We start from the raw sequence: 21,823 nt of genomic DNA on the forward strand, positions 1-21,823 counted from the left end.
TTACAAGTCAGTGTCAGACAAGTCAGCTACACTAAGTGGTAAGATTGAATATGATTTCAAAGGTGCCACTTTGGGGGAAGGGGGGAATGAGGAAACAGAAGACAGGTCCCTTTGTTGATTCAGAAAACTTAAGGAAAAGTGAGATGATAACAGATTCCTGGGGATAAAAGGATTACCCTTGGCAAATAAATCATAGGCAGGGTTCTGCCTGATGACCTATTTATTTCTTGCCTGTCTCTTCCTCATGTTAGGTGGTAACAATATACTAAGCAACAAATATTTACATATTACCCATTTTATCTTCATCCCTGTGCTAAGTGCCACTGAGGCACTTAGAATAATCTCAGGAAGGGGTAATTGGGGACACAAGAAAAGCAGCATAAACAATTTGAGAATAAAATATGTCAGTATATAGAAAAGTATAGATTATACATATGATAGAAGTTCAAAGAAAGGAGAGAACAGTGGTGGTCATAGAGACAAAGGAAGGCTTCCTGAAGGATATTGCACTCGGGAAGGATTTGAACAGGTGAAAAGAATAAAAAAAAAAATTTTAATACATATTTGTCTAAGAAAAAATAATTGCTGAAATGAATCATAATTTTGAAAAAAGAGAGAAGAAAAAGTAATGTAGGAAAGAAAGGAGGGAGGAAGAGCTGTGAGGGAGGAAAGGAAAAAGATGGAAAGAAAAAATACCACTATGATGCACTCTAAAACAAAATATAAATGACTTTTGCAGTCTTTCTACCCATATGGTGATAATGCTACTTAATCTCTCTGTCTCTGTCTGTCTGTCTGTCTCCCTCTGTGTGCCTGTCTGTCTCATCTCTGTCTCTGTCTCTGTCTCTGTCTGTCTGTCTTTCTCTCATCTACAAAATGGAGGATAAGACCTGTCATAACTACATTCAAAAGTGTCTGAGGATAAAATTGGATAAATTCTGTAAATCACCTTGTAAACCTAAAAGCACTACATAAACATCAGTTATACTCATCATCATCATTACTACTAGTCATAATATCTTTTCTTTGGAATAGTGGCATTTTTGTTAATCTCCATTAGTCTTAATAATCGAAAGTTTAGGGACTTCTAATCCAAATCCATATATGAGACTGTAGACAGTCATATACAGAAGAGCAGTGAAGATGACTTGAAAATTTCTTGATGTCCTGGCCAGATCGATGTTTGTTCCTGCCTATTGTACCAGTATTTCAGTTGAATCCATGTCCCTTTCCTAATCATACCCTGTTACACAGAGGTTGGCCTGCATTCAAGCACTATACATTCCACCAATGGCAGTACCATGCCCCAGGATAATAATATTGCCCATCCCAAAGGAGTCAGTGAGTTGAATCATCAAACCTCACTACACAAGCTATGAGGCATACTGACTCTATGAGACATGAACTGACCCAACTTAGACCAAGGCAGCTAATGTAAGTGTTCCTTCCCCAGTGAAAATATTGTGCCACTAGCTATAGAAATCAGCCTGGGGCAGTTAGAATAAGCTGAAAGAAAATTTGCTAGTAAGTCAGTAGGAAATTTATTTAGAGAAATTAAACTCTAAGGTCTGTTCCAAAATGAAATCCCATGATCTGCTTCATAGGCAAAACAGAAGCTCCTGGGGGCATAAGAAATACCATGTTGGTTCATTCTAGTCGTCCACCTAGTCCAACAGTCCTCTAGGAGCCCCAAAGGACGATTTTGAGAAAACTGTGGATATCTCCATGGCATTGACCTTGAAACGTTAGGAGTCTAGCATTCCTTAAAATTGTTAAACATTTTGGCAAATAGGTAGTTGTTTCAGGATGATATGGTAGCCAGAGATGGTTGTGGCCAATTGCTATCCCTAAATCTTACTGTTAGAGGAAAATCTTATTGAAAGTAAAAATCAGGGTTCAATTACAATGTAATCAATTTGCTTACTCTGGACTGAATGGAGAATGAGGAAGGCTGCATTGACTTATTCCTACTGTTTGATGGCTTGAATAAATGCTTTTGAATGAGTGTTGTTCAATGATTACAACCAAAAATCCATACAGTATAATCCTACAGCTTGCAGGCAATGTCTTAAAATGTGCACCAAAGGACAGAAGACTTGACAAAAACCAGGAGGAGGCAGAGGGGAAGAGAGTCCACAAATCGATGAGTTAATGCTTTCCCTTTTGAGCTACAAGATTGATGAAAAGCAAGTGGAAGCTTGAAATATTTTACTCAATAACACACAGCATAACATTTTAAAAGAAATTGGGAGCTTTAAGAATGGCAAAGCATATTGTTAAGACAGCTCAGTCAATTTTTTTTATCCTCTTGACAGATACGGGACCTCAATTCCAGATGGAGAAGCACAAATATCTCCAAAACATTCCATTTTGGTAAAATATCTAACATTCACTAATGTCATATTTCGGAGAGATAAAATCCCCAGAGAATCCAATCTGCAAAAAGTTATATAAATGTAAGCTTAAAGAACAACCACTACCACTACCACTACCACCACCAATAGCTAACAGTTATAGAGAGTTCTGTTTTTATAGCATTTTACATGCTTTATCTCATTTGATCTTCACAACAACCTTGCCATTCCTATTCTACAGATGATGGTGAGGCTGAGAGGTTATGAGACTTGCCCAGGAAGCAGGTAGGTGGTGTGGGATGTGAACACAGGTCATTCTGGCTCCAAAACCAGCAATGAGAGGCACTGTGGTATAATGAAAGGGACCTGGACTTGAGAGAAAAGAGAAGCATTAATTAGATGTTCAATAAGTATGTACCAGGAAGGTATTGTGCTAAGCACTGGGGATACAAAGAAAGGCAAAAATTGTGCCTGTTCTCAGGGAGCTCCTATTCTAATGGTGGACACATATGTAAATAAATTGTTCCATATAGGGCATGTGGGAGATCTCAAAGAGGAAGGTACTAGAAGCTGGGTGGGCCTAAAGAGGCTTCCTATAGAAGATGAAATGTGCGCTGAAACATAAAAGAAATCAGGACAACTAAGAGGTGGAGGTTAGGAGATGGAGCTCACCAATAACTTCCTGGTTAATCATTTAATCAAAAAAGCTTTCATTCAGTGCCTACTGTATACCAGGCACTGAGCTAAGCTATAGGGGTACAAAAATAGGGAAAAGATAGTCCCTGCCCTCAAGGAGCTCACCCTGTAAAAATGAGCTATATACAGGATAAATAGGAAATAATTAAGAGGGAAGGCACTAGAATTAAGAGGGATTGGAAAAGGCTTGCTTTAGATGATAAGATTTTGGCTGAGACTTGACAGAAACCAGGGAAGCCAGTGGGTTGAGATGAGGAGGGAGAGGATTCCAGGCATGGGGAACAGCCAGACTTAATGCTTAAAGCTGAGAGATAGTGTATCGTGTTTATGGAAAAGCCAGTGTCACTGAACTGAAAATTATGTAGCAGAGGGAATAAGGGGCAAGAAGCCTGGTGACACAGGGAATGAAGGGGGCTAGTTATAAAGGGCCCTGAATGCAAACAAACAACAACCACAACAACAATCAGGAGAATTTTGTATTTTTCCTGAATGTGAAAGGGAGCCATTAAAATGTATTGGGTAGGATGAGGTATGATCAGACCCCAAAATGTTCTCCATGTTTATTTAGCCAGTTTTATGTATCCAAGGAAAGAAAGAATGAAGGAAAGAAGGAAGGAGGGAGGCAGGGAGGGATCCAGGAAAGATATAGTGAACAAAGCATTGCATCTTAAATCAGGAAACTAGGCTGTGGTGTTGATTTTACTTCTCTGACTCTGGGCAAGTCTTTGAACCTCTTTAAGCATGCTATTCCATTTATAAAGATAACATCTGTCTTGCCAGTCTTGTAAGAGATATTGTGTCAAAAGTGAAAACATAGTGGAATGCCTTTTAAAAATACAAATAATATAAAGATAATAATACTTGCACTCCCATACATACATAAGAAAATAATTATAAATGCTCTTCTCGTTCCTTGCCCTTCAATGCCTCCCTCACCTCTCAACTTTTCAAAAGGAGCAAATTCCATTCTGAAGGTTTATATAACCAGTTTGGATTTTCCTATGGTTTAAGAGCTATTTCTATGCTTTAATATATGATGATAAGCATTTCTGGCTTCAGAACTGTGATCTCAGCAAAATATATACATCTTAATATTTGAGAAGAACATGATCTTTGCGGGTGGTGGGGGTGGTGGAGCAGGGAAAAGAAGAGGGGGTTATCTTCCATACACAACCTAAACACATGAACGGAGCAAATGAAAATGTTATTTATAACCCTAAATATCAAACTGTTCCCCCAAGTGACAAGATCAATATTGCAGCCCGGCTCTTTTCCTCCCCTGACAGATGGTGCTATTAAAAATACCGAACAGCATATTTCTTCGGTGGGAAAAAATGAAAAAAAAATCCTCAGACAGTCTATATTATCTCCTACAAATCCACATTTAAAGGTCCATATTTTAAGGAAAAGCAATAGCAAATTATTAACATGATTCTCTTCCAAATGTTGTAATTTCTGTAAAGACGGGGATTTTATTTTATTTATTTAGGAATTGCACTCAGAGCCTAGCACTGTGCCATGCACACAGAAGACTTTGATAACATTTGTTGGTTATGGTAATGAATGAATTTGAAAAATTAGAATTTTCTGACAAATACTCAGGGGAGGGGGAAGGCAGCAAACAGGATTGAGTGAAAAGTGTCTTTCGCATAGATAACCAATTCCTAGGGAAAAGGGAATTAACTAGAAGATAAATCTGTTCATTTTTTGGAGGGGAGGGGAGAAGATACTGGCCTGTGATTTCTTTACTATAGGAAACTCGCTGTGAAGGTACTCTTTTTAGTAAAGGCAATGCGCAACTGGATAGTAACTAATAGAATTAAAGTGTATCCTGGGTATTAGGAGGTTAATGCCCTGCCTAGTACCCCACAGCTAGTATATGTCAGAAGCAAATCATGAACCCAGTTCTTTCTCTGAGCTGACTTTCTTTTACTTTTCCACATTCTCTCTCTCATACTTATTTGTTAGGTTAAATGGAAATTAAACCTGTATTTAACTGATATAGGGAACTCCCAGGTTAGGAAAATCCCTCTACTCATGCAGGTTACACTTTTGTTGTAACTTAAATATCTTGGGCAGCCAGGCGGCCCAGTGGCTAGCATGCTGGGTCTGGAGTCAGGAAGATTCTTACTCTTGAGTCCAAATCTGGCCTCAGATACTTACCAGCTATGTGACCCTGGTCAGAACCCAGTTCCTAAGGAAAAGAAACTTAAGAAATATAAAAATTTAAGTAGATATAGTTTAATTTATGGGACTTAGTACAGCATGGTGGATGAAAAACTGAATTTGAAGCCAGAAAAGCCTGGATTCAATTCTTGCCTCCAACACATACTGGCTGTATGACCCTGGAAAAGTCATTTTGCCTCCTAGTGCTGTGGGCAACTCTCTAAGACATTTTGTTGTTGAGTCATTTTTCAGTCATGCTTGACTTTTCATGTCCCCTTTTGGGGTCTTCTTGCTAAAGATACTGTAGTGGTTTGCAACTTCCTTTTAAAGCTCATTTTTACAGATGAGGAAACTGAGGAAAATAGGGTTAAGAGACTTGCCCAGGGTCAAACAGCTAGTAAGTGGCTGAGGATGTATTTGAACTCAGGAAGATGAGTCTAACTGACTCTGTGCCTGGTGTTCTATCTGTTACACCACTTAGCTGCCCCTTTAACAGTACTACTTAACTGTGAATTGGCTGAGGATCAAGAGTCAAAAATCAATAAGCATTTTTAAGCATCTCCTATGTGACAGACACTGTGCTAAGTACCAAATGGCAGGCTGGATAGATTGACCACTGCACTGACTTCCGCAAAACATCAAGACACCAAGATGAACCTCTTGAGGACATTGCATGGATGCTCTAGGACAGATCCATTGGAGGACATAGCTGTCCATAGATTGTGCTACTCAAGTAGAACATAAACTTCCTGAAGGTGGGGATTATTTTGTTTTTGTCTTTCTATCCTTGGTACCCAACCTGGTACCTGGCACAAGAGGTGTTTAATATGGGTTTGTTGAATGGAAGTGAATCAGAGAAAGAGCTGTAAACTGGGAATTAGTGAACTTGGTTCTATTCCTGACTCTGCTGATGTCTGGTGTGAACTTGGATAACTATATCACCTCTTTGAGTGGGCAGGGCTCACCAAGGTCATTAGGGCTTAACTCCCCTGAATTTCATTCAGCTGAAAATGTAACTGGATATTAAAGTTCACTCACTCCCCAACTCCTTCCCCCTTTTCTACTCTCCCCCAAAAGCTTTTTTCTTGTTTCCTTCATGTGAACTACCTCTCCCCAGACCATCTCTCCCCTTCTCCCTCCCCCAGTTTATTCCTCCTACACTTTTCCTCTTTGACAATTCCTTAATCTGAAGTTTTGTTTTTTTGATTGTTTTCTCTCACAACTAGCTAATATGGGAATTTTTCCATGACTACTCATGTATAACTTATTTTGAATTGCTTGAGTTCTTGTGGGTGGGGGGTGCAAATGGAGGCGGGGGGGAAGAGAAGTTGGAAAACAAAGTTTTTTTTAAAATTGTTAAAATTTTGTTTTAACATATATTTTGGAAAATAAAATTCTATTAAAAATGTAACTGGGAAAGAAGACATTCACTGCAGAACTGGAGAGGGGAAAATATTGTCCTAATTTTCAAATAATTGAAGAGATTACAATTTGAAAACTAGAGGCCAGTAATCTTGACTTCTACTCCTGACAGAATTCTCATATGTCTAATTAAGTTGAAGGTAAGTGTATACAAAAGGAAGTTGTAGCCAGGAAAAGCCAGCAGACATTCTTTGAGGTAAGGCTAGTGAGTATGATGTCACTGTATTCCTGCTGGGGTCAGACCATATCTAGAATATTTTGATTGGTTCTCAGGAAGGGCCAAATATTAGGAAGGACATAAAAAAGCTGGACTGCATCCAGGGGACAGTAATCATTTTGGTGAAGGGCCTTGAAATCATGCCATTTGAGGGTGATTGAAGGAACCAGGGATGCTTCAACTAGAGGAGAGGAGACTTGTGGGAAAGATAGCTTTCTTCAAGGACAGGAAGGGCTATCATGTGGCAGAAGGGGTTATGCTTTTTCTTCTTGGCTCCAGATGAAGAACTAAGAACCATGAGATGAAGTTGCCAAGAAACAATTTTAGGTTCAATATGAAGAAAACTTTAATAATCAGAGCCATCCAGAAGAGGAATGAGCTGTCCTGAGAAGTAGTGGCTCTCCTTTCACTGGAGGACTTAAGAACAAAAGCAAGACAATCACTTATCAGGTATATTTTAGAGATTTTTTTTTCCAGAGGTGAGTGGGATTATATATATGGCCTTTGTAATTTCTTCCCACTCCAAGATTCTGTGATTCCAAGCTGGCTTTATGATTTGATCCATCCCAATTGTCCTCCCCTATGGGCCTCCCTTGGAATATGACTTCCTGGTGTCTTTCATCTATATCGTATCATACTTCTGACACATACCGGCTGTGTGGACATAGGCAAATCACTTAATCTCGCAGTGTCTGACTACTTTCTTTTCTTTCTTTCTTTTTCTTTCTTTTTTTTTTTTTGGTGAGGAAATTGTGGTTAAGTGACTTGCCCAGGGTCATACGGCTAGTAAGTGTCAAGTATCTGAGGCTAGATTTGAACTCAGGTACTCCTGACTCCAGGGCCAGTGCTCTATCCACTGTGTCACCTAGCTGCCCCTAGGACTACTTTCTAAAAATCAGTTTGTGGGAAGCTAGATTGCACAGTGTATAGAGCATGCGCCTTGGATTCAGGAGGACCTGAGCTCAAACCTAGCCTCAGACATTTGCTAGCTGTGTGACCCTGCACAAATCACTTAACCCTGATGCCTCCAAAAACAACCAAAAAACATTATAAATTTCAGGGACCAGTCTACGTCTGTGAAAAGGGTTTATAAATTAGGAGTCTCCTATGCGAATGAAATCATGGGCTCCTACTTCTTCCTCTCTCCTAATACAGAGAGTTCAAGGAATTTTGATAAATGTTGTGGGAGCCAAAGACAAAAGTAAAACCATTCCTTCCCTCAAGAAGCTTACATTCTATTGAAATGGAATTCTATTGAATGGGAAAAAATGTACACAAGTAAATACATTAAAATTATGTGCCAAATAATTGAAAGAGGAAGAAACTATTGATAGTTTAGGGGATCAGAAGAGACCTCATATAGGAAGCGGTGCCTGAAGTCAGCTTGGAAGAGGATTCTGAGAATGACAGCATCCTCCTGACATGGAGGAAGCTCCCCCAGAATAGACATGATGTCATTGTCTTCTTTCTGTATTTCTTCTACAACCAATTTGATACTCAGGCATTATTCAGTTTGTGATTGTTGACTGACCAGTTAGGAAATCCTTTGACACCAGCCAAGAACAGCCTCTCTGTTTGATGAATCAAAGACTCTAGTGAGAATTTGGAAAGAGAAGTAAAGTGCTGGAACATAGGAATGGTGTCCATAAGATTTAAGAAGAAGGGAAACACTATCCTTTGTTCAGACCCTATGGAGGGCAGTAGTGACCTGACAAAGAAGAAAAGATTTTCAGGTCTGATTGATGCTGGGCTCATGTGACTAGCTCAGCAAACTTTTTTTTTTTAAACAAAATAACAACTCATTATATAATTGGTACTGGTGTCTTTCCCTTAGGTCCTTATAAAAATGGTCCTTGATTTTTACCTCTGTTCTTTTTCTCTTGACTCTAAGCCACTTAAACTTTGGAATTTCCTCTTTTCATATTTATAAGCCAAAGATTTTCCCCACATATTCTCTATTTCTAAGTTTAGCCTTCCAAGTGAAATGACTTTATTCTGCCATTACTTTCTTCTGAGCAATGTAATTGGCAATTACTTATTTTTGACACCAGCAGGAAATTTAGTAATCTGCAAAATAAATAGTGTTAAGGGCATGAAAGCTTTTGTGTAGATTTCTGCACTTCTTGGCTCTTTGCTTCTATAAGGCCTCGTGTTGTCTATTTCCATTTGCATTAGGCATTTCACATTATTAATCTCAGCTGTTTCCTTCCATCTTCTGTTTTTTCCTAGTTTTCTTTTAACTGTAGAGATGGATAGATAGCAGAATAGGGGTCATGTTTAAGGACTGCTAAAGTCCTGGGAAAAAAAGATGTCAGAGCAAATATATTGGATGTCCTCGCTTCTGGAATTCTGTAAGTACTGTTGCAGCACTGGAAATAGGATTGCATGGAGGAAGATGTTTGGGCATCTGGAGGCCAAGCTATGGAGGCCCAGAGAGGAGGGGGCTGTGCCTGTGAGTGATGTGGAAGGACCAAACTGGAGAATGAAGAACATAAGAATTATGCCAATGGAAGGAACAAGAGTGAGAGCCTTAAGAGAACAGGACAAATCCATACACAGGAGTGAGCGGGTTAAGGAAGGCAATGATATGCAAAGCAAGTGGAGAACAGGCTGACAGCAGAATGAGCATGCTCTGGGCTGTGTCACTTTACTTTGGCTTTCCATGTGCCAGCTCTAGCCCTTCTGTTCCTAAAAGGGAAAATATTTTCAAATGTCAACCACACAAAACACTGCTCAAACTCATTATCTCTGCCTTCCTCCTTCCCTCTCTTTTCACTCACTTCCTTATATCCGTTGAGGACATCATCATATTTCCAATCACCCAGGTTTGCAACCCTGGACTCTTCCCTCTACTTTCTCCCTCTCCCACCCCCTCACCCCCCAGCTAATATGTCAATTTGTGTTGATTGTTCCCTCCAAAAATATCTCACATCCATCTGAGTCTCCCTACTACCATAGTTCAAGCTATCATCTCTAAGTTTCTCACCAGTGTTGCTGCCCCTCATCACTCCCTTTTCTAATCTATCATCCATACAGATGCATTTTTTTTTGTGGGGCAATAAGGGTTAAGTGACTTGCCCAGGGTCACACAGCTAGTGTCAAGTGTCTGAGGTCAAATTTGAATTCAGGTCCTCCTGAATCCAGGGCCAGTGCTTTATCCACTGGGCCACCTAGCTGCCCCCCAGATGCAAAATTAATATTTCTCAAGTACAGGTCTGATCATATCATTCTACTGCTCAAGACAATTGCCTCCAGGGTAACATACACTTCTCTAATAGAGCTCAAGCCAATCTTTGCATGCTTCCTTCACATTTTCCCCTTCACACTCTTTAAATTCTAACCCTACTGGCCTAATTACAGATTCCTTTACACAACATTCCATCTCTCATCTTTATACTTTTATACAGACTGAATTCTGTGCTTGGAATACCCTACTTCATCTACCTCTTAGAATACTCCAATTCCTTTTAAGACAGCTCAAGTAATACTTCCTGACTAAAGCCTATCCTGATCCCCTAAATTGCTAATTTTGTCTCCCCCCAACCCTTCCATTAGGGTAGGAATCATCTTATTTTCACATTGTATACCCAGCACCTGAAGTATAGAAGGTACATAATAAGTTTTGGTTGAATGAATGAACACACATAACAATTAGTGAACACTTACACGTTGTTGTTTGTCCTTCGTTCCTGAAGAAGGCATTGGGAGATGATATCATGACTTGCACTGAATTGGATTTAAGTGAGGAAGACTGTGCAAGGTTACTAACCTCACTCTCTCCTCCAGAGCCATCTGGGTCCAGTGGCAAGATATATATATATATATATATCAGGACAATGGGAGATGGCCCTAGGTGTTTTTTGTTTTTGTTGTTGTTGTTTTTAGTGAAGCAATTGGGGTTAAGTAACTTGCCCAGGGTCACACAGCTAGTAAGTGTTAAGTCTCTAAGGCCAGATTTGAACTCAGGTACTCCTGATTCCAGGGCCGGTGCTCTATCCACTGCACCACCTAGCTACCCCTAGCCCTAGGTGTTTAAGGCAATTGGGGTTAAGTGACTTGACCAGGGTCACACAGCTACTAAATGTCTGAGGTGTGATTTGAACTCAGGCCCTCCTGACACTAGGGCCAATGCTCTATCCATTGTGTCACCTATAGCCTATGTCACAATATGCTTTTATGACTTGTCAATTTCTTTTCTTCCCATTAGTAGACCTCTACTACCACCTTTCTTCTTAAACATGAAAGTTGCACACCCTCCTCAGGCCTTTGGTATATCTAACCTAGTGGGAGAAGAAAGTATTTACCCTCCATGATGCCAAATGACATCAGACATTTGAAATCCTCCCCTTACCCTATCAATCCCTCAATATCTCAATCTTGTAATTAAAAACCAATCATATTTCTAACAGGAATCAGTACACAGTGGTACTCACTCAGTCAATGTTATCAGATTATAACTCAATTTCCTCAACTGTAAAATAAGGGTCCTGGACTAGCTGGTTTCTGACATGCTTTCAAGTTCTAGTCAAGATCCTAACCTGGCATTTCTAATACTTTAATAAATTACTTTTATGCTCTCTCACATGTTTAGGTGAATGAATGCATGATTATAAGAATAAATAGATATGCATAGGGAATGATCTGGAAGAGAGTAGAGTGCATGATTTGAAGAAATCAAAGGCAAAAAAAGGCATGAATATGCAAAAGGGAAGTAATTTGGGAAAAAAAGTGCAGAAAGTGCAAAAAATATAGTCCAATAGAGTGAGGAACAGCAGCTCCAATCCCATAACTATGGGATATATAATTAGTTTATTTCAGGCTATAAGGCTTCTTTAAAAATATTTACTAAAGCCTTTCCTTTTCCACGCTGTGGCCGCAGACATGAGTATGCTCAGACTTCAGAAGAGGCTTACTTCTAGTGTCCTTTGATGTGGAAAAAAGAAAGTATGGCTTGACCCCAATGAGACCAATGAAATCGCTAATGTCAATTCCCATCAGCAGATCTGGAAGCTGATTAAAGATGGGCTGATCATCCAGAAGCCTGTTACTGTGCACTCTCATGCCAGATGCCAGAAAAATACTCTGGCTTGATGGAAGGGCAAGCACATGGGCATTGGTAAGAGAAAGGCTACTGCTGATGCTCATATACCTGCAGTGACCTGGATGAGGTGAATGAGAATTCTTCTTCATCTACTGCAAAGATATCATGAATCAAAACAGATTGACCGTCATATGTACCACAGTCTGTACTTGAAGGTGAATGGAAATGAATAAGTTCAAGAATGAGTGGGTCTTCATAGAGCACATTCATAAACTGAAAGCAGACAAGGCTGGGAAGAAGTTCCTGGCTGACCAAGCTGAAGCTCACCAGTCCAAGACTAAGGAAGCACGAAAGCTTTGGGAAGAGTGTCTACGGGCTAAGAAAGAGGAGATCATCAAGACTTTGTCTAAGGAAGAGGAAACCAAGAAATAATTCTCCCCATCTTCTCTGTGCATAGTACCCTTCTATTTGGCTCTAACAATAAAACTTGACAGACTGTCAAAAAATATTTACTAAATACTGGTATCAAAATTTGCCTACTAATTCCCAGATCAATGAAGTTCATCTATTTAGCATTTTTTAAATTGGCTCCCAGGATACCACTTGTAGATCCTTGGCTAAGCACACTTAAGGTGTGGGCTCCTACTTCAGGAAAGCATAAAATGACTAAATCATACATCTCCTCTGTTTCAAAGTCTCCTCATCCCTGGTGCCTTGCATTTAGTTTTTATTGCTTTTCTGGGTTTCTGCCCCATTGCCTTGTACTGTACATTTCCTGGTTTCTTATGTCTTTACTACTTTTTTTTTTTTTTTGGTGAGGCAATTGGGATTAAATGACTCACCCAGGGTCACACAGCTAATAAGTGTTAAGTTTCTGAGGCTGGATTTCAACTCAGGTCCTCCTGACTCCAGGGCCAGTGCTCTATCCACTGCGCCACCTCGCTGTCCCCACTACTTATTTTATAAACTACCCTAGAACTCCAGATTCTCTATATCTTGGATTCTTAAGTTTCCTGGGTTTTCTTTGAGATCCATTCATGTTCCTGAAGGGAAAATCAGATACTCAGATCTCACAACATCAACACGAATTCAATTATGTTACCTTTCCTTTGTCAGAAAAGGCAATTACAGTCAAATGGTTGAATATTTTTTATGGCAAAATTACCTACCAGTCTGAGATTTGGACTCAGTTCAATTCAATTCATTAAACATTTATTAAGTGCCTACAATACTGTGCTAAGTACTGGGGATATAAAAAGAGGCAGAAGACAGTCCCGCCCCTCAAGGGGATCATAATCTAGTATTGGGGAAAATCTGAAAACAAACATATGTATATGCATATACAGAGAGACAGAGAGAGAGAGAGAGAGAGAGAGAGAGAGAGAGAGAGAGAGAGAGAGAGAGAGAGAGAGAGAGAGAGAGAGGAGAGAGATGTAGATAGGATAAATAAGAGGGCTTAGGGAACACTTCTTCCAGAAGTTAGGCTTTTAGCTCGGACTCAAAGACAGTCAGGGAGGTTGGTAGGAGGAGGGAGAGTGTCCTGAATTTCTGTTGCTCAGTCTCGTAGGCAGACCCACATTTAAAATTAATGGAATACTTAGATCTGAAAGAAGGATTCGTCACTAGGTGTAATATTTGAATCATCCTATTAGATATCCCACATATGCCAAAATTAAGTAATTGCCAATTATCTTGCTCAGAAGAATAGAGGAGGTGAATAAAATCTTTTTTTCCCTCTATAACATTGTGAAAATGGGCATTATATTTTAAGGATACACTGATGACATAATCGTTTTCTGACTTTGATGTTATAAACAGTTCTCCATATTTGTTAGCATTGATTTATCAAATGCCAATGAGTCAGTGAAGATGAAATGTTATGGCTCCTCAGAAGATCACAAAAACAATTCAAGATGCTTTTTTTTTAATCCCTCAGAGAGTGGCAGCATATTATAATGGAGAAAGTGCTAGACTTGGGCATCAGCAAAATAGCATCCTAGGGCTGGCTCCTCTACATGAGCCTATGCCAGCCATTTAGCTTAGATGGGTCTCAGTTTCTTCAAAATAATAACTGACACACATATGGAGCCTTAAGGCTTGTTACTTGCTTGAACATACCTCTGATCCCCACGTTTTGTGTGAAAGTAAGTTACCTGCTGGTATCGCTATGCCTATTCTACAGGTGAGACAATCAGACCCCAGACAAGTTAAATGACTTCATCAAGACCACACAGCTATTGAGTGTCAAGTACTGGATATAAATTCACTACTATTTTCCCTTTTGCAATGCCACTATGTTATAAAACCAGGGGCTAGTACTGGATGAAACATGGGGTCAGAGAAAAAAAAAAGCATTAGATTTGGATTCAGAAGGCCTGGGTTCAAACTACTTGTTCCACTTGCTACCTCTGCTAACTTGATCAAGTCACTGAATTTATTTGGGCCTCAGTTTCCAGATCTGTACAATGGGAGCACAAGACTGGGTGATCTCTGAAATCTCTCCTAATTCTATGATTTTAAAATTTCCAAGTTCCCATTGCCACATTAACTTTCTATGATATGAAGTAAAGGTTCTTTCTAGCTAGAATTTATTTAGCACAAAAATATACAAAGCTTTTTTTTTTTTTTTTTTTTTTTTTTTTTTTTGGGGGGCATTGGGGGTTAAGTGACTTGCCCAGAGTCACACAGCTAGTAAGTGTCAACTGTCTGAGGCCAGATTTGAACTCAGGTTCTCCTGAATCCAGGGCCGGTGCTTTATCCACTGTACCATCTCGCTGCCCCCACAAAGCTTTTTAATACATATTTTATTCAAACAAAAACACTGAGATGTAGATGCTATTCTTATTTTTGACATAAGGAAACTGAGGCAGGGAGAGGTTAAATTACTTGTGTAGGTCTAACTAGCTAAGTCAGTGTCCAAGGCAGGATTTGAATTCAGATCTTGATTCTTACTCCTGAGCACCCCGCCACTGTGTCAGCTAGCTGCTCTCCAGTCTTTACTAACTATGAACCTGACTCTGCACATTGGTACCAATATGGAAAGCGGAAAGGATATCTGAGACTTTTTAATGGATTCTTAGGCAATGAGAGAAGCAGGGAGGAAGAAGGCTACCAAAGAGAATAATCCAAAATCATACTCCCACTTTTTAATTAGGATTAATTTACTTTTGTTTTAATGTTCATAGAAGGGAAGAATCGAGATCCTTTGTGGAATAAATTTTGTTCCTTGTTTTATTTCAATTTCATAAACATTTTATTTCAAACTTATATCTATTGTGACTCTTTTAATAATACACAGCAAGATAAGCTATCTTCCCTGCCTTCAAAAAACTTATATTCTAGAAGGAAGATAAGACATGAATATAAATAACTAAAATATAAACTAGGATGGAAAAATATCATAAGAGTTAAAAGAACTTTGGGAATACAGAGCAAGGAGAAGTTACTTCTAAGTGTGCAATTCAAATAAATTTTACAGACAAGGCAACATTTAAGCTGAGCCTTTCCTGCAAGATAAGATTTTGGTAAGAAGAGGAGAGAGAACATTCCAGGTTGAGATAATTACATGCGCAAAGATAGAGGCCTAAAAATGTATGGTAAGGAATGGTTGCTAGACCATTTTGTGGGAATATAAAAGGGAGGAAGGAGATAAAAAGGTGAGAAAAAGAAAGAGCATTAGAACTGAAATTAGTAAACTAGGCTCTGATATATTCTTGAAGAACTTGGGCAAATCACCAAATCTTTTGGAGATTGTTTCCTCATTTATAAAGTCAGAACAAGAATTTCATAAGTTACCTGATGGAATTGTTGTGAGAAAAGCATTCTGTTAACTTTCCAGTGCCATGGAAATAGGAGTTAGTTACGATTACTATCAGGGCAAATGATGGACCTTGATTATCAAGACAAGAAATTTGGGATTTATTCTCTAGGTAATGGGAAACCTTTAAAGATTTTTGAATGTAGGGGAATAATTATAAAAATGGGTTTTATGAATACTACTCTCTATGAAAGATAGATTGGAGAAAAGTCAATTAAAAAGTATTTATTAAGTACCTATTTTGTTCCAGGCACAAGACACATTGCTGGGGACTAAAAGACAAAAATAAGGCTATCCCTGACCTCCAGAAACTTACATTCTATTAGGGATAGATATGAATATAAATATTTACAGAATAAATAAAAGCTTAATTTTTTGAGGAACAGAAATGACTCTAGCAACTATGAGCATCAGAAAAGTCTGCATATTAAAATAGCATTTGAGTATTAAAAGAACTCTATGAGCTGTAGAAAAAAGGGTAATATATCCAGGCATGGAGGCTAGAGCTAGATAGTGCAGATATGAGGGATGAAGAGTTATGAATGAGGAACAATGATGAGGCCATTTTGGCTGGACAATAAAGAGAAGGAAGGTTCAACCACTGTGGAGAACAATCTGGAACTATCCAAAGGGCTATAAAACTGTGCATACCCCTTGATCCTGCAATACCACTCCTAGATCTGTATCCCAAAGAGATCAAATTAAAATGAAAAGAAGCTATATGTACAAAAATATTTATAACAGCTTTTTTGTGGTGACAAAGAATTGGAAATTTAGGGGATGCTCATCAATTTGGAAATGGCTAAACAAGCTATGGCATATGATTGTGATGGAGTACTATTGTACAATAAGAAATTTTGATGGGGTAGTTTAAAAACAAAACAAAACATGATAAGACCTATATGAACTGAGGCAAAGTGAAGAGAGAAAGAACCAAGAAATCATTGTGGATATTAATAGCAATGCTGTAATGATGATCAACTGTGAAAGATTGGGCTACTCCCATCAAAACAACAATTCAAAAAAATTCCAAAAGAATCAGGATGAAAAAATGCTATTTCCCTATAGAGAGAGAATTCATGAATGCTGAGTGCAAATTTAAGTATAATTTTCTTACTTTTTGTTTTCTTTTGTGATATGGCTTAAATGGAAATTTGTTTTGGATGATTTCACAAGTATAATTTATATTATACCATTTTCTTTCTCAGTGGGTAAGGAAGGTTAGGAGGGAAGGTAAGAATCTGAAACTGAAAATTTAAAAAGAAAAGAATGCTAAAATACATTAATAATATGTATTTTTAAAGACAGGAAGGGAAGTAATAGGTAAAAAGGTTGGAAAGGCAGGTTGAACAGACTGAAGAACAGATAGAAAGCTCCTGGAATAGTCCAGGCAAGAGATAATGAGGATTTAAATTAGTTAGTGGGCATGAAGAGGAAGCAGATGCTAGAGACATCCCTGAAGTAGAATTAACCAGACTTTGGATAGCAGAGCCACTGAAGAGGAACAAGACAAAGAAAAGAGGTTTTGAAGGCCTAGGGGGTATAGTAGTGCTATTCAGAGAAATAGAGTAGTCTATTTTATTTTTTGCCTTTGCAATTCCAGTGATATGAGAGAGACAGAGACAGAGACAGAGAGAGACAGAGAGACAGACACAGAGAGAGAGAGAGACGGTGGGGCAGGTTCTGGTATAACTGGTAGAAAGTTGGCTTCAAAGGCAGGAAGATCATAGTGAAAGTCCTATCTCTGATAAACATTAACTGAGTAAGCCCAGGGAAGTCACAACTTCTCAATACTATAGGCAAATCTCTAAGACTGGAAGTTATAGAGAAGTGTGCCAACCTGCATTAGTAGAGAATATTTCCTTGCCTGGGAGATTCCTACACCAATGAAATCACAGGTCCTATCCCTATCCTTATCTTTGGTGTATAGCTCTGTGCCACGTACATAGATGCTTGTTGAGTCAATGAATTGATTTTAAGTTCAGGAGAGGAGAAGATTTGGGGGAGAAGATAATGAGTTCTGTGTTGTACAAGTTTTTAAAAATATTATTGTATTTCCAGGGCTTAGCATATTTTCACATAACATATGCTTAACAAATATGTGCTGAGGGTGTTAATCTGCCCACAGTCCTCTCTTCTTCAGGTTGCACTATCCTAATTCCCTTTAATTTTCATCATAGTCAAAATTTTCCAACCCCCAAATCATATATTTCTATCTCTGTCTCTTCCTTGCTCTCTTTTCTTTTCTCTGTCACTCTCTCCTTCTTCCTTCCTTCATTTGCCTTTCTCATAAAATAGTTTATACAAGCATGCTTATAAAAATATAAAGTACTATATTAATTTAAGGAATTTTAGTAGAAGTAGTATTCAAAGGAATTTTTCTCTCAGGACTCCATCTTCCCCATTTGGTTTGAAAGCCCAGAACTGAACCTGAGCTACTAACAAATGGGGCTGACCAATACTAAGGAAAACAAATTACCTGTTTCTTCCTACTTATAAAGCTACAATATTTTTTACACCAGGGCCCTATCACTGGCTAATGTTTAGCTATAAATATGAGGTAACAACTCATTTAAAGCCAGAACTGTATCAATTGCCTCTATTCCTAAAAGAAAATTGAGTCAGCCAGAAGCATGGTATCTTCTTAATATTTCTAATTTCATGAGGAAATATAGAAGTGGAGCTGAGGAGGCAGTTTCTGAGTCATGGACACCTTGTAAAAAGCACACAGGGAGACCTGGTTGTGTTGCTAATTACATGCTCTCTCTGCAGGGGGCATAGGATAGTGTTGAATTTATAATATGAAGCTATCAATCTGGCCTCTTGCTAAAGCACTAACTTCACTTTAAATTGTTTTTAAAATGGAGTGTCAGATTCTCTCTTGAAGCATTCACTAGGAATAACTGTATTCTACAAACCAGTATGGGGGATTATTGATCTGAAGATCTTTTTTGATTACTAATTCTATTAAGCTTAGACTATTGAGTTCCCTAATGATGTCATTCTTAAGGATGCTGTTACCAGTAGGATAAGGAAAAATAATCCTTAATGATGCCTTCTTAATGGGATATTATTTGTTATTATTGACTTTTCTTTCAGTTATTTTCTCCCTGAAATTTCTAAGCAGGTTAGATATATTGTTACTCTTACAAATGAGAGAGATGGGAAGATGTGGTTCAGTCTCAGGCTGCTAGGAAAACACTCAGATCTTAAGGAGAAGAGGTGACTAGCCATTCAATTGAACTAGAGGGCTTCAACTATCCAGTCAGAAAAAAAGATGTCCTGTGAAGTATTTTCACTCCTTTTGATGTCAAGAACTTGAGTGCAGAGTTGTTTCAGAAACCTCTAACAACTCTTTGCCACCAAGTTGTGATATTAGCTTAGGTCAAGCTTTAGGTCCATAATTCATTTCTGTCTCAAACAGATGCTCAAAAAAAGTGTTTTAGGAGTCAACATGACATTTGAATAAGGCATTAGATCTCTATTCAAATGTTGAGATATTTATTAGCTATGTGACCCTATTTAATGGCTGACCCTGAGGAAGTTGCTTCACCTAAAGTTGATTAATACCTATGTAGTTCACTTTCTATATTTGTAAATGAGGGAGTTGGATTCAATGGCTTCTAAGGTCCCTTCTAGATCATTATTGATAGTGCCATGATCCTATAATCCTAGAGTTGCAGAAGTTTGGATAGAGACAAAGGAAAAATTATTATCACTTATGTACCTATCTATCTATGTGTCCATCTATGTATCTATCTATCTATGTATCTATCTATCTATCTATCTATCTATCTATCTGTCAACCTGTCTATATATCAATATTTATTTTATACTTTATAATTTTGAAGTGCTTTAACAACCATTATATCACCAAATCCTTAAAACATCCCTGAAATTAGATAGGGAAGATTATATCATTTCCGCTTGGGAGATGGGAGATTGAGGTTCAAAGATCTTAAGAGAATTATCCAATGCCACATAGCTAGTTTGTGAAAGAAGTAGGACATAAAATTAGGCCTTCTGACTCTTAGTCCATTGTCCAATGGTGTTCATAGAAATGGTAAAAGGGACTGTAAGGAAAGAGGGAAGTAATATCCTTTCCACATAGTTCTGCACCTGGTTATCCATCAAACCAACCATACTGAGCATGCCTAAGTCTCTCTTCCATAAAGCCCAACTATGCCTATGGCATGCATTAACACAGCTTTCACTGACTGTAGTGGAAAGAGCAATGGACTTCCTGTCAGATTTGGGTTAACAGTTCCAGACACTAGTTTGGACTTTGAAGAAAGACCTTGACTTCATTTCTTTGAGCATGAGTTTTCAGCTGCAAAATGGGGATTATGGCAATGCCTGCAAAGTTCTTTTTAAATAATAATTACAATTTGTTTTGACCCAGGGGAGATTATATGGGCTTGTGGGTTTCACTAAATGCCTATGTGAATAATGAACTGATATGAATTTCAGTATTTGACTAAAAAGTTACTACACTCTTTGTAGTGATATGCTACCAATAAGCTTAAGTTCAGAAAATTATTCTGGTTGTTTGATATTAGGAAGGACTTTCTGAACAGTGCTATGGGACAAGAGAAGCTGTTGTTTCTGTATGTGAAAAATGTGTCTTGGAATCCACCATTCCTGCATGTCCTCCTTTTCTACTCAATGATCTTCAGTTCTATCTACCTGTCTGTCCTTAAATACACAGTTGAAATCTCAGATATGCCATATAACTTTCACTCAATACCTTCAGCAGAAGGGAGCCCTCTTTCTGAATTCAAATATCATGCATTTCAACCACAGAATCTAATGTTGGAAGAAAACTGCAAGAACACATATTTCAACCCATGCCAGAACAATCATCTGGAACATTCTTTATAAGTGACCCTTCAGTGTCTGCCTAGGACATCCAATATAAGGCAACTCCCACTGCCAGAGTCAGCCCATTCTGCTTCTGGATGGGTCTAATCATTAAGGATTTCTCCTTTTATGAAGCTTAAATCGACTTTCCTTCAACTTTCGCTCATTGCTCCCAGTTCTGCCCTGTGGGATAGATCAGAATAAGTCTAATACTTCCTTCCTAAGACAGGCTTTCAAATACTTGAAGACAGTTATCAGGCTGTCTTTAAATTTTCTCCTCTGAAAGTTGAATATGTCCTATTTCTTTAGCTGATATAATATAACATGTTTTTCCAGTACTTTCATCATCTTGGTCACCCTTTTCAATCCACTCCAATTTTGTCAATATCCTTCCTAAAATGCAGTGCCCAGACCTAAATATAATACTCCAAATGTCCAGAGGTGATCTCACAAGGTCAGAAGACAGCAGGTTCATCACTTCCTTCACTTTCAATGCTGTGCCTCTTTAATTCAGTCTAAAAGCCCTATTCATATTTTTGACTGCCATCACACAGTTGACACTTTCCAAATCCATTACAACCCTTAGATTTTTGTGTGTGAACTGCTAAATTCTTGATTCTCTTTTCCAGGATGTTAGCTAACACTCCCACTTTCATGTCATCAATTAATTTGGTGAGTAAAGCATGCCATCTCTGCCTTCATCCAAACCAATGAAAAGAATATTATAGTTATCATTCGATGCTTACCATGCAGTGTTTTGTGACATGTTCTCTATTATTGTCTCTACAAATTATTCGTTGCTGTGAACTATTATTAAACTTTTGTAGTATTGCATTCTTTGCTACAAATACTTTCTGGTAAATATAATGGAAGGGTAGAATAGCCAATGGTTGTGCTAATTACAATAGTTACTCATATTTATCTAATGCTTCAGCTTTATAAAAATGTTTCTGCTAACAACTCTGTGAAGCAAATAGTATAAGTGTCATTACCACAATTTTACAGATGACAAAACTGATTCTCAGAGAAATTAATGCTATTGACCACAATTACATCACTAATAAATATTAGAGTTGGAACTTAAACCCAACAATCTAAATTTCAGTCTTGGGTTTTTCCCCCACAATGCCTGGATTATGGAGAATTAATATTTTGGGAAACAACTTAAGAAAAAGAATAATAATATAAGAATAAAACATTCTACAAAAACAAGATTGTCACCTTGGGTATTCTATAGACCTTCCTTGTCA

The 21,823-nt window shown here is 38.2% G+C and overlaps 1 protein-coding gene and 1 pseudogene across 6 annotated transcripts in view; one reads left to right on the plus strand and one right to left on the minus strand.

The window, feature by feature from the left end:
* Positions 1-21,823, minus strand: part of DPP6 (dipeptidyl peptidase like 6) — a 1,357,728-nt gene that overhangs the window by 786,696 nt on the left and 549,209 nt on the right. The window lies entirely within an intron of this gene.
* LOC122728127 lies at positions 11,737-12,328 on the plus strand (annotated as a pseudogene).

This window comes from Dromiciops gliroides, chromosome 5 (genome assembly GCF_019393635.1).
Source record: "Dromiciops gliroides isolate mDroGli1 chromosome 5, mDroGli1.pri, whole genome shotgun sequence".
Lineage (NCBI taxonomy): Eukaryota > Metazoa > Chordata > Mammalia > Microbiotheria > Microbiotheriidae > Dromiciops > Dromiciops gliroides.